Source organism: Papaver somniferum, chromosome 9 (genome assembly GCF_003573695.1).
Source record: "Papaver somniferum cultivar HN1 chromosome 9, ASM357369v1, whole genome shotgun sequence".
NCBI lineage: Eukaryota > Viridiplantae > Streptophyta > Magnoliopsida > Ranunculales > Papaveraceae > Papaver > Papaver somniferum.
The window spans coordinates 186995871-187010536 of NC_039366.1; the positions used below are offsets into that span (position 1 = coordinate 186995871).

The window sequence follows — 14666 nt, forward strand, 5'->3', positions numbered from 1 at the left end:
GTTACGTACTTATCCATAACCGACTCACTATATATTCACCATTTTCCCACGATTTTGTCAAAAACTGTTCCAAACTCTCCATCTCTATCTTCTTATCTTCCCCAAATTCCCAGAAGAGTATTTATTTGTTTTGGTTGTTTAACCTTTGAATTCAATTGTGGTAATTTCTGATAGTAATTGATGAGAATGTGCTTAAATTCGAAGTACTGCCTTACAATCTGATGATGTTGAATTGCTTTTCCTTCTAAAGTATTGGCTTTGTAAAGTTTTTTGTTTTTTTGACATTTACTTTTAAAATCTCTTTGTTTGCTGCAGGTTGGAAATTATCACTGATCTCTCCCAAGGAAGGAAGCCATTTTCTGGGACAAATGGATGTCAAATGTAGGCATTGCGGGGAATTACACTGGATGACAGAAAAACTTACGAGTTCGTCTCTAAGAACCCCAAAAATTGGGACATGTTGTCTTCAACGAAAAGTTCGTCTTCCATTACTACGTGAACCACCTACAGCGTTGAGAGAAATATATGACAGAGTCGACGCCAGATCAACTTCGTTTCGGAAACATATCTGAGAGTATAATGCAGCAAATGCATTTTCCAACGTCGGATGAAAATTACAATAGCTTTAAAATGAAGAGGTCCGAGACAATATTTGTTCGGTGTCACCCTCAAGTTTTACATCAGAATTTCAACAGTGCCTAACCCAACATCCATCATTTCTCATTTTAAAAATAATTTTCGCCTCATGCCTTGAAAGTAATCCGTTGAATTTTCTGGGGATTTCCCATCTGTCAAGGGTGATGAAAGATATTATGCGCACATGGACACCATTATTTCATGGCAGTAATGATTCTAAGCCAATAGGGAAACAACATCTAGAAATCGTTAAAGTGATTGGTGTCACCAAGGAATGAAATGTTCATGTAACCAATGGTTTATGTACATGCACATTATCGGCCGATTATCGGTTTACGTACATGCAGATTATCTGCCGAAAATGATATGTTCATGTATTGTCATTTCTGTGACCTTCATTTTTTCTCATGGCCGTGCTTTTGAAACAATTTCGATCGTCCTTTAATGAAAGTTCATGACTTGTATAATCCACCAAATTAAACCAAGATTCATATGCATGCGATAGCTTGAATCTCATGTGTGGGCGTGTAGGTATAAGTTTATGGCCTTTCTGATGAACCTTTTTTTTCTTTTTCTTTCATGTGTGGGCGTGTCGGTATAAGTTCATGGCCTTTTTGATGAACCTTTTTTTTTCTTTTTCTTTTGCGGGTCAATCCAAGGTGCACACTACTCTTGCAAATAGGAATAAAATGATAAGAGAAGAGCCTCATTTCCCACCGGAATCATGGCAACTCAGTCTCAGCGTATAGCTCGCATTTTCATCTTAAACTGTATGACAGTGTATACATAACTTATACCGAGCATGTATGTCAGAATATGCTAAAAATACGACTAAATATTAAATTGTGTCATAGTTAATTGATTTGTGTGTCCTTCCATAATTTTGGAAAAAACAATTAGTGGTCGTGATATTTTAATCAAACAGGAATATCTGCACCTTCCTTTTTCGTAAGTATCACCTGATCCACCGTTCTTTGTCTTTCAAGAAGGGTCAAGTTATATTATTGAATGTTGGCAAAATTGAAAACCGCAGCAATAACGTGTCACAGCATCCTTTTGTTTCTCCCTAGGTGTCTTCCAGATAAGTTATTCGTAAGTTTCTATAACTTCCCCAATTGAAAGAGATCAAAACTGCAAATCAGTTTCGCTTGGTTTCATCTTAATTAGTTTTCTTCTTCCGACCATTAGGAAGAGACATGATAGTTTTTCTCTTAATTATTCTCATTTTTTTTATTTTTTTTTTGGTGATTTTAAGTTTTTCTCTCATTGTTTGTTTTTCAGATAGTAATAAACATCAAAAGAAATTGGAGGACAAACATGCTGCTTGATTATCATCATCCATGAGAACCAAAACAAAACTGAAACACGGTTTGTTCTTGGAAATCGATTTTTCCCAGTCCATCTATGTAAGTTCGTAACCTTTTACTTAACATTTTCTTTTGTAAATGATACATTCATTTAACCATTTTTATTCATGTTATTAGCTTTTGCTGCGAATGAAGTGGCAGCATTTCTTTCTTTTTTTTGATCGATGTGGCAGCATTTTTCTTTGCCTGTGTTTTTTCTTAATTTTTTTGGCGCCAATATTGATCATTCTTATTGAGTGTGGTTAGATAAAGGAACGACTCATGGAATATGTTTATTTTCGTTTTTGTTTTTCATTTTGATTATCCTTTATCGTTTTTATAGTTTGTCTTCTGCCTCATGATATGCAGTTGGCGTTTGGAATAAAGATTGATCTGCAGTGTTAATGGTTACACTCAAGCTAGACTTGGATTTTCTTCATCTCATGCAGTGGAGATTTTTTCATCATGTTAACGCTCAAGCCTTACTCAATGTTTGGTTATTGTTAATGTAGGTGCTTCCGGGAAGCCATTTAACAACAAAGATTACATGGTTGGTAACACCATATTGGGCGCTTTTTCTCCATACTAGGGCACCAACCTACATTTAAAAAAAAATGTCAGCGCAAAAGCCAGTCACAACTCGGTCAGACTCTATAATAAACATATGGAACTGCAATTTGTCAATTATCTCTTAGTTATCTTTTGTTGGAATTCCACTACGTTTTTCTGAATTTTCTTTCCTTTTGTTTGTTTTAGATTTCGACAGTCGTATAAAAATTTCAGTAGTGTGCTTAATATATGGGTAAAAAAAACAAAAGAAATTTTTCTTTAAATTTCGTTTTTTTTTTATGCCATGACCGCAATGCTTTAAATTTTCAGGGGATTCCCCAGAACTTTTAATTTCATGGCAACAAAATTTACATTATGTGATGCTAAGCTTATGTCAGAATGATTTATTGCTTTTTTGTCTATTTTTTGAAGACCATTCAAGTGATGATAAGCCAGTAGGGAGACATTATCCCAGTAAGATCAGTTGGATATAAATAAATAAAAATAAAAATCCTTAGGTGATTGTTGTCATCACGTACGCTTCTTCAAACTTCGCAGCAACCAAAGGTTTATAGATTCTCGGACAAAAAACAAATGTTTATGTACTCGACTCGACATGCACAAGTACATTTACCAAAGACATCTGAGCATAAAGATGGTGTTAAACACATCTAAATGCAAGGAAATTGTGGCAGTGAGATACATGCACCATTTAAGGATACAAAAGACATGGGAGCTTAAAATTTTCCGAGAGATGAATGCAGCACATTTACCGGAATAAATGCTTGATTTTATTTCGTGGAAATGTCTTCTTTACACCTTTCTTAAGTGAAAATTTGTAACTTAGTTTTTCGGTGCTTAATGTGCTTAGTGGAATTGATTAATGTACATGTCATCCATATTTAATTAATATGTTACGTACTTAAAAATTTCTTGGATATTTCCTAATTTCTTTAATTTATTGTGTTTTACATATTACTTTTTCTCTCGAAGGCCTTCTACTCTTTTATTTCATTCGTTTGTTCATATTAAGGGAGACTTTATTGGGTCTCTTTCATGATCGGTCGTGAAGAGAAAATAGACATTGCACTCCGTAATATTATTTTTTAAGAATATACCAAATGTTAACATTGCACATGTGAATTTTCACAAGTGAGATTGGAAATTCACGGACAAAATGAAATAAGTTGGTCTTGCTGGACTTCATAAGGTAATAAAATCCTAATCTAAAAGCACCTTATATAGAACACCGTGGGTAGAAGTAAATTTTTTCACAATTAGTATTTGTTAAATTGTTCTTTTTTTGCATCACCCATTTGAACTGCTGATCTGTTCACTTTATTGGTTCAATTGTGATCAGTTAGATTAGGCGAATAAAAATTGGTATTGATTTCTGATTGAACCAATTTTCAGTTCTATGCTTTAAGCTTATTTAGCGTTTTTCGCCTTTTCAGACTTCAAATTATGTTGCAATGAAATTTGTATTGTGTTGCAATGGAAATTAAGGTTATTGGCGAACCATGCAAAATGTAGTAGTATCACACATGGAACCCTCGATGGTGTGAACTTGCATACGATAAAGTAACCTATTTATGAATCATTTTGTGGATTTAATATTATAAGAGTGATGAATATAGTGAAGTTATTTGCAAAGATCATGAACTTGCCAAAGCAACATTAATATCTGACCATACAAGGAAGGTGAGGAAAAGCAAGCAAATATTTTTGCATATGGGTGATGCAACGAAGGCCAATGTGGCGCAAAAGTTTTAGTATCGGATTAAATGAAACAATATAAGGATAACAAATTTCTTTTTACCAAATGAATCAGATGGATGCACTTTATCATAAGCCTGGTATTTACGAGACGAAATGATTTGGATGCCACAAGCCAGAAAGATTCGAAAGCGTTGGAAACGCATCCGTATCATAAAGTCCGACGCGCCGAAGGCGCACGAGAGGTTGAGCCCAGGCCGAAGGCCTGGGTGATACCCTAGTTTATATATATATATATATATATATATATAGGAGTTGTACGAGTCTCAAGGGGGATTGTCGAGAGTTGGGGAGTGTTAGAAAGGTTCTGGTGGAGCTCCGGTGCGAAGAAGAAGAGTTGCAGAGAAGTTCTCTGTTGGTGAAGAAGAAAAAGCTGTTGAAGAACAAAAGACTGAACAAGTCAGTCGCGGAAACAAGAAAAGTCGCAAAAAATGTTGTTCTGCATCCGTGGTTGCAACAGACCTTTGGCGACCACTATTAAGCTTTAATGACTGCTCCTTTGTTACAGTGACGTCTGTAACAGCAATACAGCGTTTCAAATCTCCGTGTCATACAATTTCTTCAATAAAAACACCTTTTGAGTCATGTTTCTATCTTTTGAGTATGTTTTGGGCATGATGAGCTAAACCCCAACACTGGGATGACGGAGGAAGTCTTATTCACAATTGTTTGGTAACTATATTAGATTCTTTATGACTTTTGCACTTGATTCGATTGATTTATGATTTTTACTAATTAGTTGTGATTTCATTTGATGGTGTATGCTTAGACGTAAGATCTTTTGATATACCATGCTTGTGATTTACATCTAATATTTTAGAAATCTACCTTGGCAAAGAAATAGAGTCCATAAAATAGCTATAATTGTTAAGAATCAATAAATGAACCAATTGATTTTGATTAATGGTGGAATCTTGGGTCTCAGTTTCTCTCGATATTTTGACAACCTTGTGAATATATTTTCTTTATTTTTATTTTAAGTCTTAAATCAAACCTCAACGAGTTCGAGTGAACAACAACTTTATTTACCACTTTAAAACTACATCACTCGGTTCTCGAATAATTATAATGCTCCTAGACAACGTGCTAACATAAAGCCATCAATTAATTATTTCTAGTCGTTAGATTCATCAATTGAATTCCTAGAAAACATTCTACGTTCTTTATAATAATTCGTTACTTCAGTTCAAGACTTTTCCAGCAGAATTTCATGGGCTAGTAATAAATATTCAACGTACGGGCATCTAAGCCACCGTCGAGTAAGCCCCTAGAAAATGGTGCAAGTGTACTCAACAATAATGCACTAACGGGCACCTGAATGCACAAACGAGCATTCAAAAATACGAAGGAATGTGGAAACCTATGCAAAATAGAGAAGAAAATAATAATAATAAATAATTAATTGAGGCGCCTAGGGGACCGGGCCCACCGGCCGTCCGGACATGCCGCCATGGCCGGTCTCAGCCTCTTCTTTGTTTTATTATTTTCTTTGATCTCATGAAAACTCCTTCATTTGAGCAAAACTCCTCAGTTTCATGATATTTCCTTCACATTATAGAAATAATATAAAAATAAAAAAGGTGTCGCGGGACCGGCCTACTAGTAGGCCGGCCATGCCCGGTCCCACACCTTATAATCCCTTATTTTATTAATATTATTTCCTCCATCTTATGAAACTCCTCAGTTTGAGCAAAACCCTGATTTCTTCATGTTTTCTTAAATATTGCTAAAACGCACACCAGAAAATACCAAAATTCCACAAACACTATGGTGACAAGGGCATGTTACCTAGAACGACCAGGGTCGGCCCTTTGGCTTGCAAAGAGCGGTCCCACATATTTTCATAATTTGACCTAATTTTCTCATATTAGGTTCAAACTCTTCCAAATAACTCGGAATTTCATCAAATGACCGTCAGTCGGTCCCATGACCATCTGGGTCGGTTCCATGACCTCTTGGTCGGTCCCTCACTTCTCCATAATTAGGTTTTATTACCTAATACTCAGACGAGCATTATCTTAATAAATGATTAAAGCAGCATTTAATCATCCTTTTACCAACTAGACTTCAAGAGACTTTGGTATTTGCTCACTCGAGCATCTGGGCACTAGATGGTCGACCCGTCATCCCATGTAGACGGTCCCTCTTTCACTAAGTGGTTGATTCTTAATAAATCATCAATTGATCAACAGTTGATTAAAATTGGGGTTTCAAATCCAATGCTCCGCAAAGCATAATTCTAAGTAGGTTCAAACACTAATAATTTTATGTTGATCCTACAATCAACATTTTAATTGATTATACCCGGTCCAGTTGCCAGTGTCTTAAGTTAATATTTTATTTAGTCTCGCTATCAATAATTCATCAAACGAGCAATATTTGCTCAAACTAGGAATATTGATTCAATTATCAATATTTAATTCATCAGACGAGCAATATTTGCTCAGACTATGAATATTGATTCAACTATTAATATTCAACAGTTCATTAAATGAGCGATATTTGCTCACACGAGCAATATTTGCTCAAGAATATTGGTTCAACTATCAATATTGAACAATTCACCAAATGAGAAATATTTTCTCATACGAGCAATATTTGCTCACTTTAATTATTAACATTCATTCGACAATTATACGTCTGTCTCAACAGACATATTCAATTCATGAATTCTAGAGCGTTCGTAAATCATGCTCGACTCAGAAATACAAAGACTCATCGTCCAATCAAGTCAACAACTGACTAATTAAATACACGCCTGCCTTGCAGACTCCACAATCAAGAGACATCAATCGTGTCACATCGGGGATATTAACCAGGGTTTTGGTCTGGCGGCCTACGACATGTGTGTTCACCCATAACGAGAATGTGATTAAGTCGTGCAAGCGGTTCGAGGAGTTAAGAAAGTAGTGGGTGGAAAATAAACCAAGTCTTTGCACGATGGGAAACTGGTTTTAACACGATTTCTCACTTTCCCACTCTTTGACTCCATCAACCTTCACACTTACTGGGATCAATGTGTATGCTATTTCTTGCAATATAAATAAGTCTCTGAACCCATGATTAAAAAGAGAACAAGAAGACTCGTTTGAACAAAAAATTCTCATCACACAAGAATTCTCATCATCTGAGCAATCACTCTCAAAATCTAATCAATCAGAACTTATGCACGCAGAATAACAGCACATCCGCAATCCTTGATCATCATTGATCTCACACATTTCTCAACTTTCCTCATACAGATCGACCCATCCTCTCTTGTGACTGAATTGACTTCGGAACGTCCATTGTCTTGGTTTAGGTCGGAGTTCTACAGATTGATCTATCAAACTCAAAGCACTCCCGTGCAGTGCATCTGTTTCTAAAAGGTTAAAGCAATTTGCTCGATCGAGAGCCTCCCCCGTACGGTCGTCTCTCCACTTTCCTAAAAAACAGAAAATCGTTTTCTCCCATCAACTATCTTCCAGCAATGAGTTCTATTAGCTAAGAATCGACAAACTTATGATCTTTTGTTGCTTTTGATTGATTAAATAGGTTAGATATGATCATATTAGAATTCTGTTTTTGGTTTCTAAACTACTTACAACTAGGTATTGATAAAAGCCTAGCCGTAAACAAGAAATTACGGCTATCGATGATAATTAGTATTATTCAATCAATCAACAAACAATTCCATGGACAAAATAAATAAGTATGGATCTCTTTGTCTGATGCCCCTAGAATGATGAAATTCTGCACAAGGAGACCCATTAAGATGGACAAAGAGAGAGGTAGTGCTGATGCGTTGTTGAATGAGTTGTATCCAGTCTTCACGAAATCTAAAACTTCTCATAACTTTGAGAATAAAAGTCCATTCAAGTATGTCAAAAGCCTTTGACATGTCAACCTTGAGAGCTAGCCAACCTTACCTTATTTTTTCTTCATATAATGAATGTGTTCATGAGTTCATGAGCTATGATTGTATTGTCATTAATCAACCTTCCAGAGACATAAGCTGCTTGATAAGGAGAAACAATATTTTCTATTCGGGGTTTCATTCTCTTAAAAAGAATTTTAGAAACAATCTTTTAAGAAGTATTACATAGACTGATGGGTCTAAACTCTGTTGGAAAAATAGGTTTTTTAGTCTTGGGGATCAAGGAAATATAGGTCTTGTTAAGAGATTTTAGAATGTGTTTAGATGTGAAGGAGTTTTTCATCATTTCACAAATATCATCTCCAACTAAGATCCGTTGAGATTTGTAAAAACCTGCCTGAAAACCTTCAGGTCTTAGAGCAGACCAGCTTTCTATGCTTTTTAAAGTACTAAATATTTCCTCATTGGATGGAGTTGAAACAAACATTCTGTTATCCTCGTCAGTAATAATGGTTGGCGGATGATTATAAAATTTTTCTTCAATATGAGATTTTATTGAAGTACTTATATCTTTAAATTTATCAATGAGGAGGCAACAACCTGATCTCTAGAATGAACCCAATTACCATTCCTATCTTTGAGCGAATATTATTCCTTGCTCTTTTCCTTTTGGTAAGAGTGTGAAAATATTTGGTGTTGTTATCCATGTCTTTAATGAAGTTATCTCTTGATTTTTGCTTGTTGAACTCATGCTGAATATGATGCCAATTTTGAAGTTCTTCATTAATTTGAAAATCCTTAGAAGTATTTTCTTGAGAATAAGGAAGAGCTTGAACAATTAACAACTGTTTGTTAGAGGGTATCAACAATAAGATAGATATCCCCAAAATGGAGTTTATTCCATTTAGAGAGAGCAATCCTAGTGAATTGTTCTCTTTTGGTAAGTTTAAAAGCATCGAATTCATGAACATGAGTACCCCAATCTTTGGCAATCTCTATAGCACATCTCATATTATTCAGCCAGCTTTGAAAGAACTTGAAAGGTTTCCACAATTAGGTTGGTTGTAATCTGTGATGAGCATTGTAAGGCAGTGATCACTGCCCATTTGAGTAAGATGAAGTAATTTAGAATTGTTGAAACATGAGTGCCATCCAGCATTAACCAATGCCATATCTATTCTAGATCTCCTTTTACATGTTCCCAAATTGTTGGTGGTACAAGTATGCACATGACCTGAATAACCAATGTCTTTTAAACCTATATCATGAAGAATAGAATTAACACAACCATCAGAAGAAGTATCTCCAGTAGAATCCCACATATGATTATTAAGATGTCCTATTAAGCACCATGACGGCAATATTCTTGCTCATTAATAAATTCTCATTGCTCCTTCTTTTTAGGACCTTTCCCAAGGTCGTACATGCAAGTTAAGAGCCAATCTGGTTGGTTGGGATCATCTTAAATAAGGAAATGAATCATATTGTTTTCACCACTAAGGAACTCACAAGAAAAACCATTCTTCCAAATTATAACTAAACCTCCAGAAAGACCCACCGGAGAAAAGTATCTTACATTTGAGAAGTGAAAAGCAACTACTAATAGTTTCATTTTGGCTTCACTAAGTTTAGTTTCGCACAAAAAAATGATATTAGGGCTTTGAGTTCTTATAAGATATTTTAGGTGATCCCTATAGTGTTGGTGTTTTTAAGACCTTGGACATTCCACAAAATTATCTTCATGCTGAAAAAATGATCAATAATTAGAAGCCACATCATAGTAAAATAACATATGACAAAACAAAAGTTTAACACTAAGGATATGGAAACACATCAATTATAAAATGACCAAAATAAAACTAGAGTAAAGAAAAATATCAAAAATAGTGAAATAAAAAGATTCAATGAACAATTTACCTGAGTCTCCTTATTTGTGATTCCAAAATGCTTGCCTCCATTTATGACTCTATGAGTAGTCTGGCAGTCTGTGTTGTTATAAGTAGGTGAGATAGAGGAAGAGCTTGTGACTTCAATTGAGATAGGATCTATCGAAGTTCTACATCTCTTTGCTAGCCCATAGTCAACTGTACCTTCAATTGTATCATTATTGAGCAAGAGGTCAAGAGTAACTGGGACACCATCTTTGGGAGGAATAAAAACAGTCTTTTTGAAAAATTTCTTTTGATTGTTTATAACGGCTGGAGCAGCATTGGTTGAAATAGCTTGCAAGTTTTTCTTGATATTATTCTTATTACCAAAGAAATATGGCTTTTCATGAGCTTTGGATAGAAAGTTTGCAACACCCTTACAAGCTCCTTTGCAGTGATTAATAACATAGCATTCAGTGCAAATGCTACTTGGTTGTTTTTCATAAAAAAACTTGATCCATTTAGTAATCCCATTATTGGTTATGGCTTTGACACCTCTTCTGAAAGGAATGGATAGATCAATATTGACATTTCACTTCCAACTGACATAGCATCTTTAGGTTCAATTCCAGTAACTTCTCCCATTATTTCACCAATCTTTGTCATAGTAGCAACATTGATATGTCCTGGTAGTAAGAAATTTAATTGAATCCAAAAATGTTTAAATACCCAGTGTTTGCTAGTGTAAACCATATCAGGGATGTAGTCATGAACCACAAGAAGGTGTTTGTTTATACTCCATGGCATCTCATCAATGACTGTGTTCAAGAATTCCCATTTAATGAACTTGAAAATCATCATATTAGGTTTTATTTCACCTATCTTCAGTAGCCATGAATGGCTAGGTAAACTGAATAAAGCGTTCTACAATATCAAGACTCAATCTTCCCTCTATTATAACTTTTCTGATTACACTAGCCTCCCAGTTTGTATTTTCCCAACATTCGTACTGTTATCTTGCTGAACAATCAAAACTTCACTTGTGTCCCCCAACTCAAACGTAGTTTGCTTGAATTTATTAACCAACTTGGGATGAGTTTCCTTCTCCCATACTGAATAGATTTTATGAAGCTTTGGCAATGAATGAAGTGGCCCTTCCATATTATATTGCACTTGTGTCCCCCAACTCCGACGTAGCTTGCTTGAATTTATTAACTAGTAATTCGGCCTAACACGTGGACCTACGTACGTAATGACCAAAGTCGGGTCATGGGTGCACAGTAACAAGTGCCAAAATCGGGTATACAACCCGCGTATGGGCCTAACTCTAACTATGACACCAGGTTAAAATAACTCAAAATCAATTGCCAATGAGTAGAATGACTCTTCCATGTTATATTAAGTTAATTATGGGGATATTTGCAATGTGGGATATTGGCAAACGTCATAATAGACAAGACAAGCTGGAAACACATTTGCATATCAAAAAATAAAACTGAAATATGCACTTTGAAAAGATAGAGGTTTTGAATCATAATTAAACAAAATAAGAAAAGCAGAGTAACAAAAACTAAGGCTTCCTGTGATGCTTTATTTCCTTGGGGTTTCTGTTGATTCGTTGGAGCGCAGAGACGATTCATCACTGTGTGTTTTGGGTGGAAGTGTTTTGGTTGTGGTGGTGTTGTTGGTCACCAGATCTACTCATCATAAATCTTTCTCTCATACCTTTTGTAGAAGGTTGCTGATTCTGTTTGGGTGCTTGTATACCCATCTTTTTCGTTCTTCTTTAATCAATCAACATCTTTCGAAATCACTGATTTCATCAATTCGGGTACCTATTTAACATGATGGGAAAAGTGGCGACGATTTCGAGATGACGACTGGTCGTGCAAGCTGAAGCTTTCCGATGTTGGATTTCGAGTAAGTGGGAATTTTCTGAAGTGGCGACGGATTTCAGTTCAGATGACCAGAAAGATTTTCCATTTTCTTTTAGGGTTAGGGTTTTCTATTTCTATTGGGCTCTCACAGCTGTATGTTGAGTTGCATATCTTGGGCCTTGTATAATTTCAATATGCTAGGTTCTTTTCTGTTGGGCTTCTTGTACTTGTACGAGAAGATTTGTTTGGGATTTGTACCTTGTACTAACTATTCTAACTATAAAATTTATTTACCGAGCAAAAAAAAAAAAAAAAATCTAGTCGTGAAACTAGATCCCGTTGCCGTAGGAAAGCTGGAGTGAGGGGAGAACTAGCAGTGCCAACTTCAATATTTTCGAACACATCATGGGGATACATCCGGGGGCGGAGAAAAAATTTGATGTGACGTTTTTCGAAGAGGGCATGAGGGATAAATGATATGTTGACATATTAATGAATTTTGTTTTCGAAAATACAAACACCAATTAAGAAAGCAAATTTTTTCTCTCCAAAAATATACTTATTTCATATTTTTAGAATCATAATTTATTAATATGAAAGACATGTGTCAACATATCATTTGCCCCCCATATTCCCTTCAAACAACGCCCCCATCGAAAAAAAATCTCTCGCGGGCAGGGGTATGCAGCACGGACGTAGTTTTTCAGCAGGAAAAAAAAACAATTCGAAGTGGGTTAGTGCTCTACTATCATAGGAAGTGGATAGGAAGTGGGTTCTAGACTATTTTTTCTCTTTCATTTTTCTCTGTTCTCAGTATTTTCTTTGTCGTAATTTTTCCTAATTAGGAAAGATCTCGGTGCCTAATAATCTTAGTGTAAATTGTAAACAGAAGTCCATTATCCTTCTCCTTCTCCTTCTATCTGTTAACAGAGCCCCTGTACTGTTCGATAAAATGTTTGAACCAGCACTTTTACATGGATCCTTCCATGGTGATACATTTTGTTCCTGCTGCTGTAAACAATGATTCTATGTCCCTTCTGTTAAATCGATAACCAATGATTCTATGTCCCTACTGTTAAATTGAAGCTGTGTTGAAATACAATGTCAAACAAACTTTTGAGATGAAGAATTCTCCTGAATTAGAAACATTAACCCCCCAAAAGTCATATGAATCAGTTGTTTTTGGTGGAACTTTTGATAGATTACATGGAGGGCACCATCTCTTACTCAAGGCATCATCTGCATTAGCCACTAAACGTCTCGTGGTTGGTGTTTGTGATTGACCGATGTTAAGTAAGAAGCAGTTTGCAAATCTGATTGAACCGATTGAGGTAAGGGTGCGTAATGTCAAGGACTATATCAAGTCTATTAAACCTGAGCTGATAGTTCAAGTTGAACCAATTACAGATTGTTATGGGCCTTCGATCGAAGATGAAAATTTGGATGCTATCGTAGTCAGTAAAGAGACGTTACCAGGTGGATTATCGGTTAACAAGAAGAGAGCTGAGAAAGGTCTACCGCAATCGAAGTTGGAAGTAGTGGAGTTACTCCCTGAAGAATCTACAGGTGAGAAGTTAAGTTCCACGTTATTAAGAAAGCTAGAGGCTGAGAAGGCTAAACAACAACCGCAGCCTACAAATTAAAGACTACTGGGCGTTTAAGATTCAGATTGACAACATGATCTTATTCTTGCTGGTGTGTCACAAAAAAGGTTAGATTGCTTAACTTGAGCCACATTGATGGATAGACATGCATACATTGTTTATTTGTTCCTGTCGAAGCACATAATAATACTAGCATTGACTTTTTGAATAACTCTGCGCCTTGCGAATCCAAGGAATGACCTTCTAGTTCCATGCATTTTCTTAACAACATCTTTCATCACCTGAGAAGACTTAGGACATGATACACGGTCTCGAATAACATTATTCAGGGTTTTTATTACTACATATATATATTGCATCCCTATGCTCATTGTTCATTAGAACTATTGTTTCTGTGCTTTGTTTGGAAAGTGAACCTGGTGTTCCTCTTCTATAACTGACAGTTCTGAAATTAAGAGTGGGTCTCTGATGTCCACAATTAGTCCAGGCACAGCCATTGTAGCAAACTTGGTTTAGACCGTCTCTGAATAATTCATCTGTAGGTCTTTTACCTGTAAATAACTCCTACAAGAGTCTGTTCTAACTGTACACATCTCCATATGTTGAAACTTGTTTACCCATACCATACTCTGCAAGTTCAAATGTTTAATTTAGGGCTACTTTGCTGAAAGAAACTTGAGCATAAAAATATTATACTAAAGCCAAAGTTATACCTGGAGGAACATAGGCAATAGATCCTGTAGCGCAACTGATATGGAGGAACCATGCTAAGCTCAAGTCACCCACGTGGGCAGTAGTATCGTGCTCAAGAAGTACGTTAAATGTCTTTAGGTCACTGTGAGCAATGGGTAGTTTACACTCTTGATGAAGATACTCTAATGCATAAGCGACATCAATGCCTATATCGTGTCTTTTCGCCAAGATTTAAACACCTGCGCTGGTTCATCTCCTATCAATTGGCAATTGCAACCGCTGCTCTAAACTTCCATTTGGCATCAACTGAAAAAATCGAGGATTGAAGTCATTTCCCTTAAACGAGATGTCATTTTCATTTGACATCTCGCTAAATGTATTTACGAGATTACGGTGTTGTGTGTTTCTCAGAACTTCACATTCAGCTATAAAACTCTCCAAAGCACTTAGATGTCAATCAG

At 35.9% G+C, this 14666-nt stretch overlaps 1 pseudogene; it reads left to right on the plus strand.

The window, feature by feature from the left end:
* Positions 1–12651: 12651 nt before the first annotated feature.
* Positions 12652–14138, plus strand: LOC113308448 (annotated as a pseudogene).
* Positions 14139–14666: the final 528 nt, after the last annotated feature.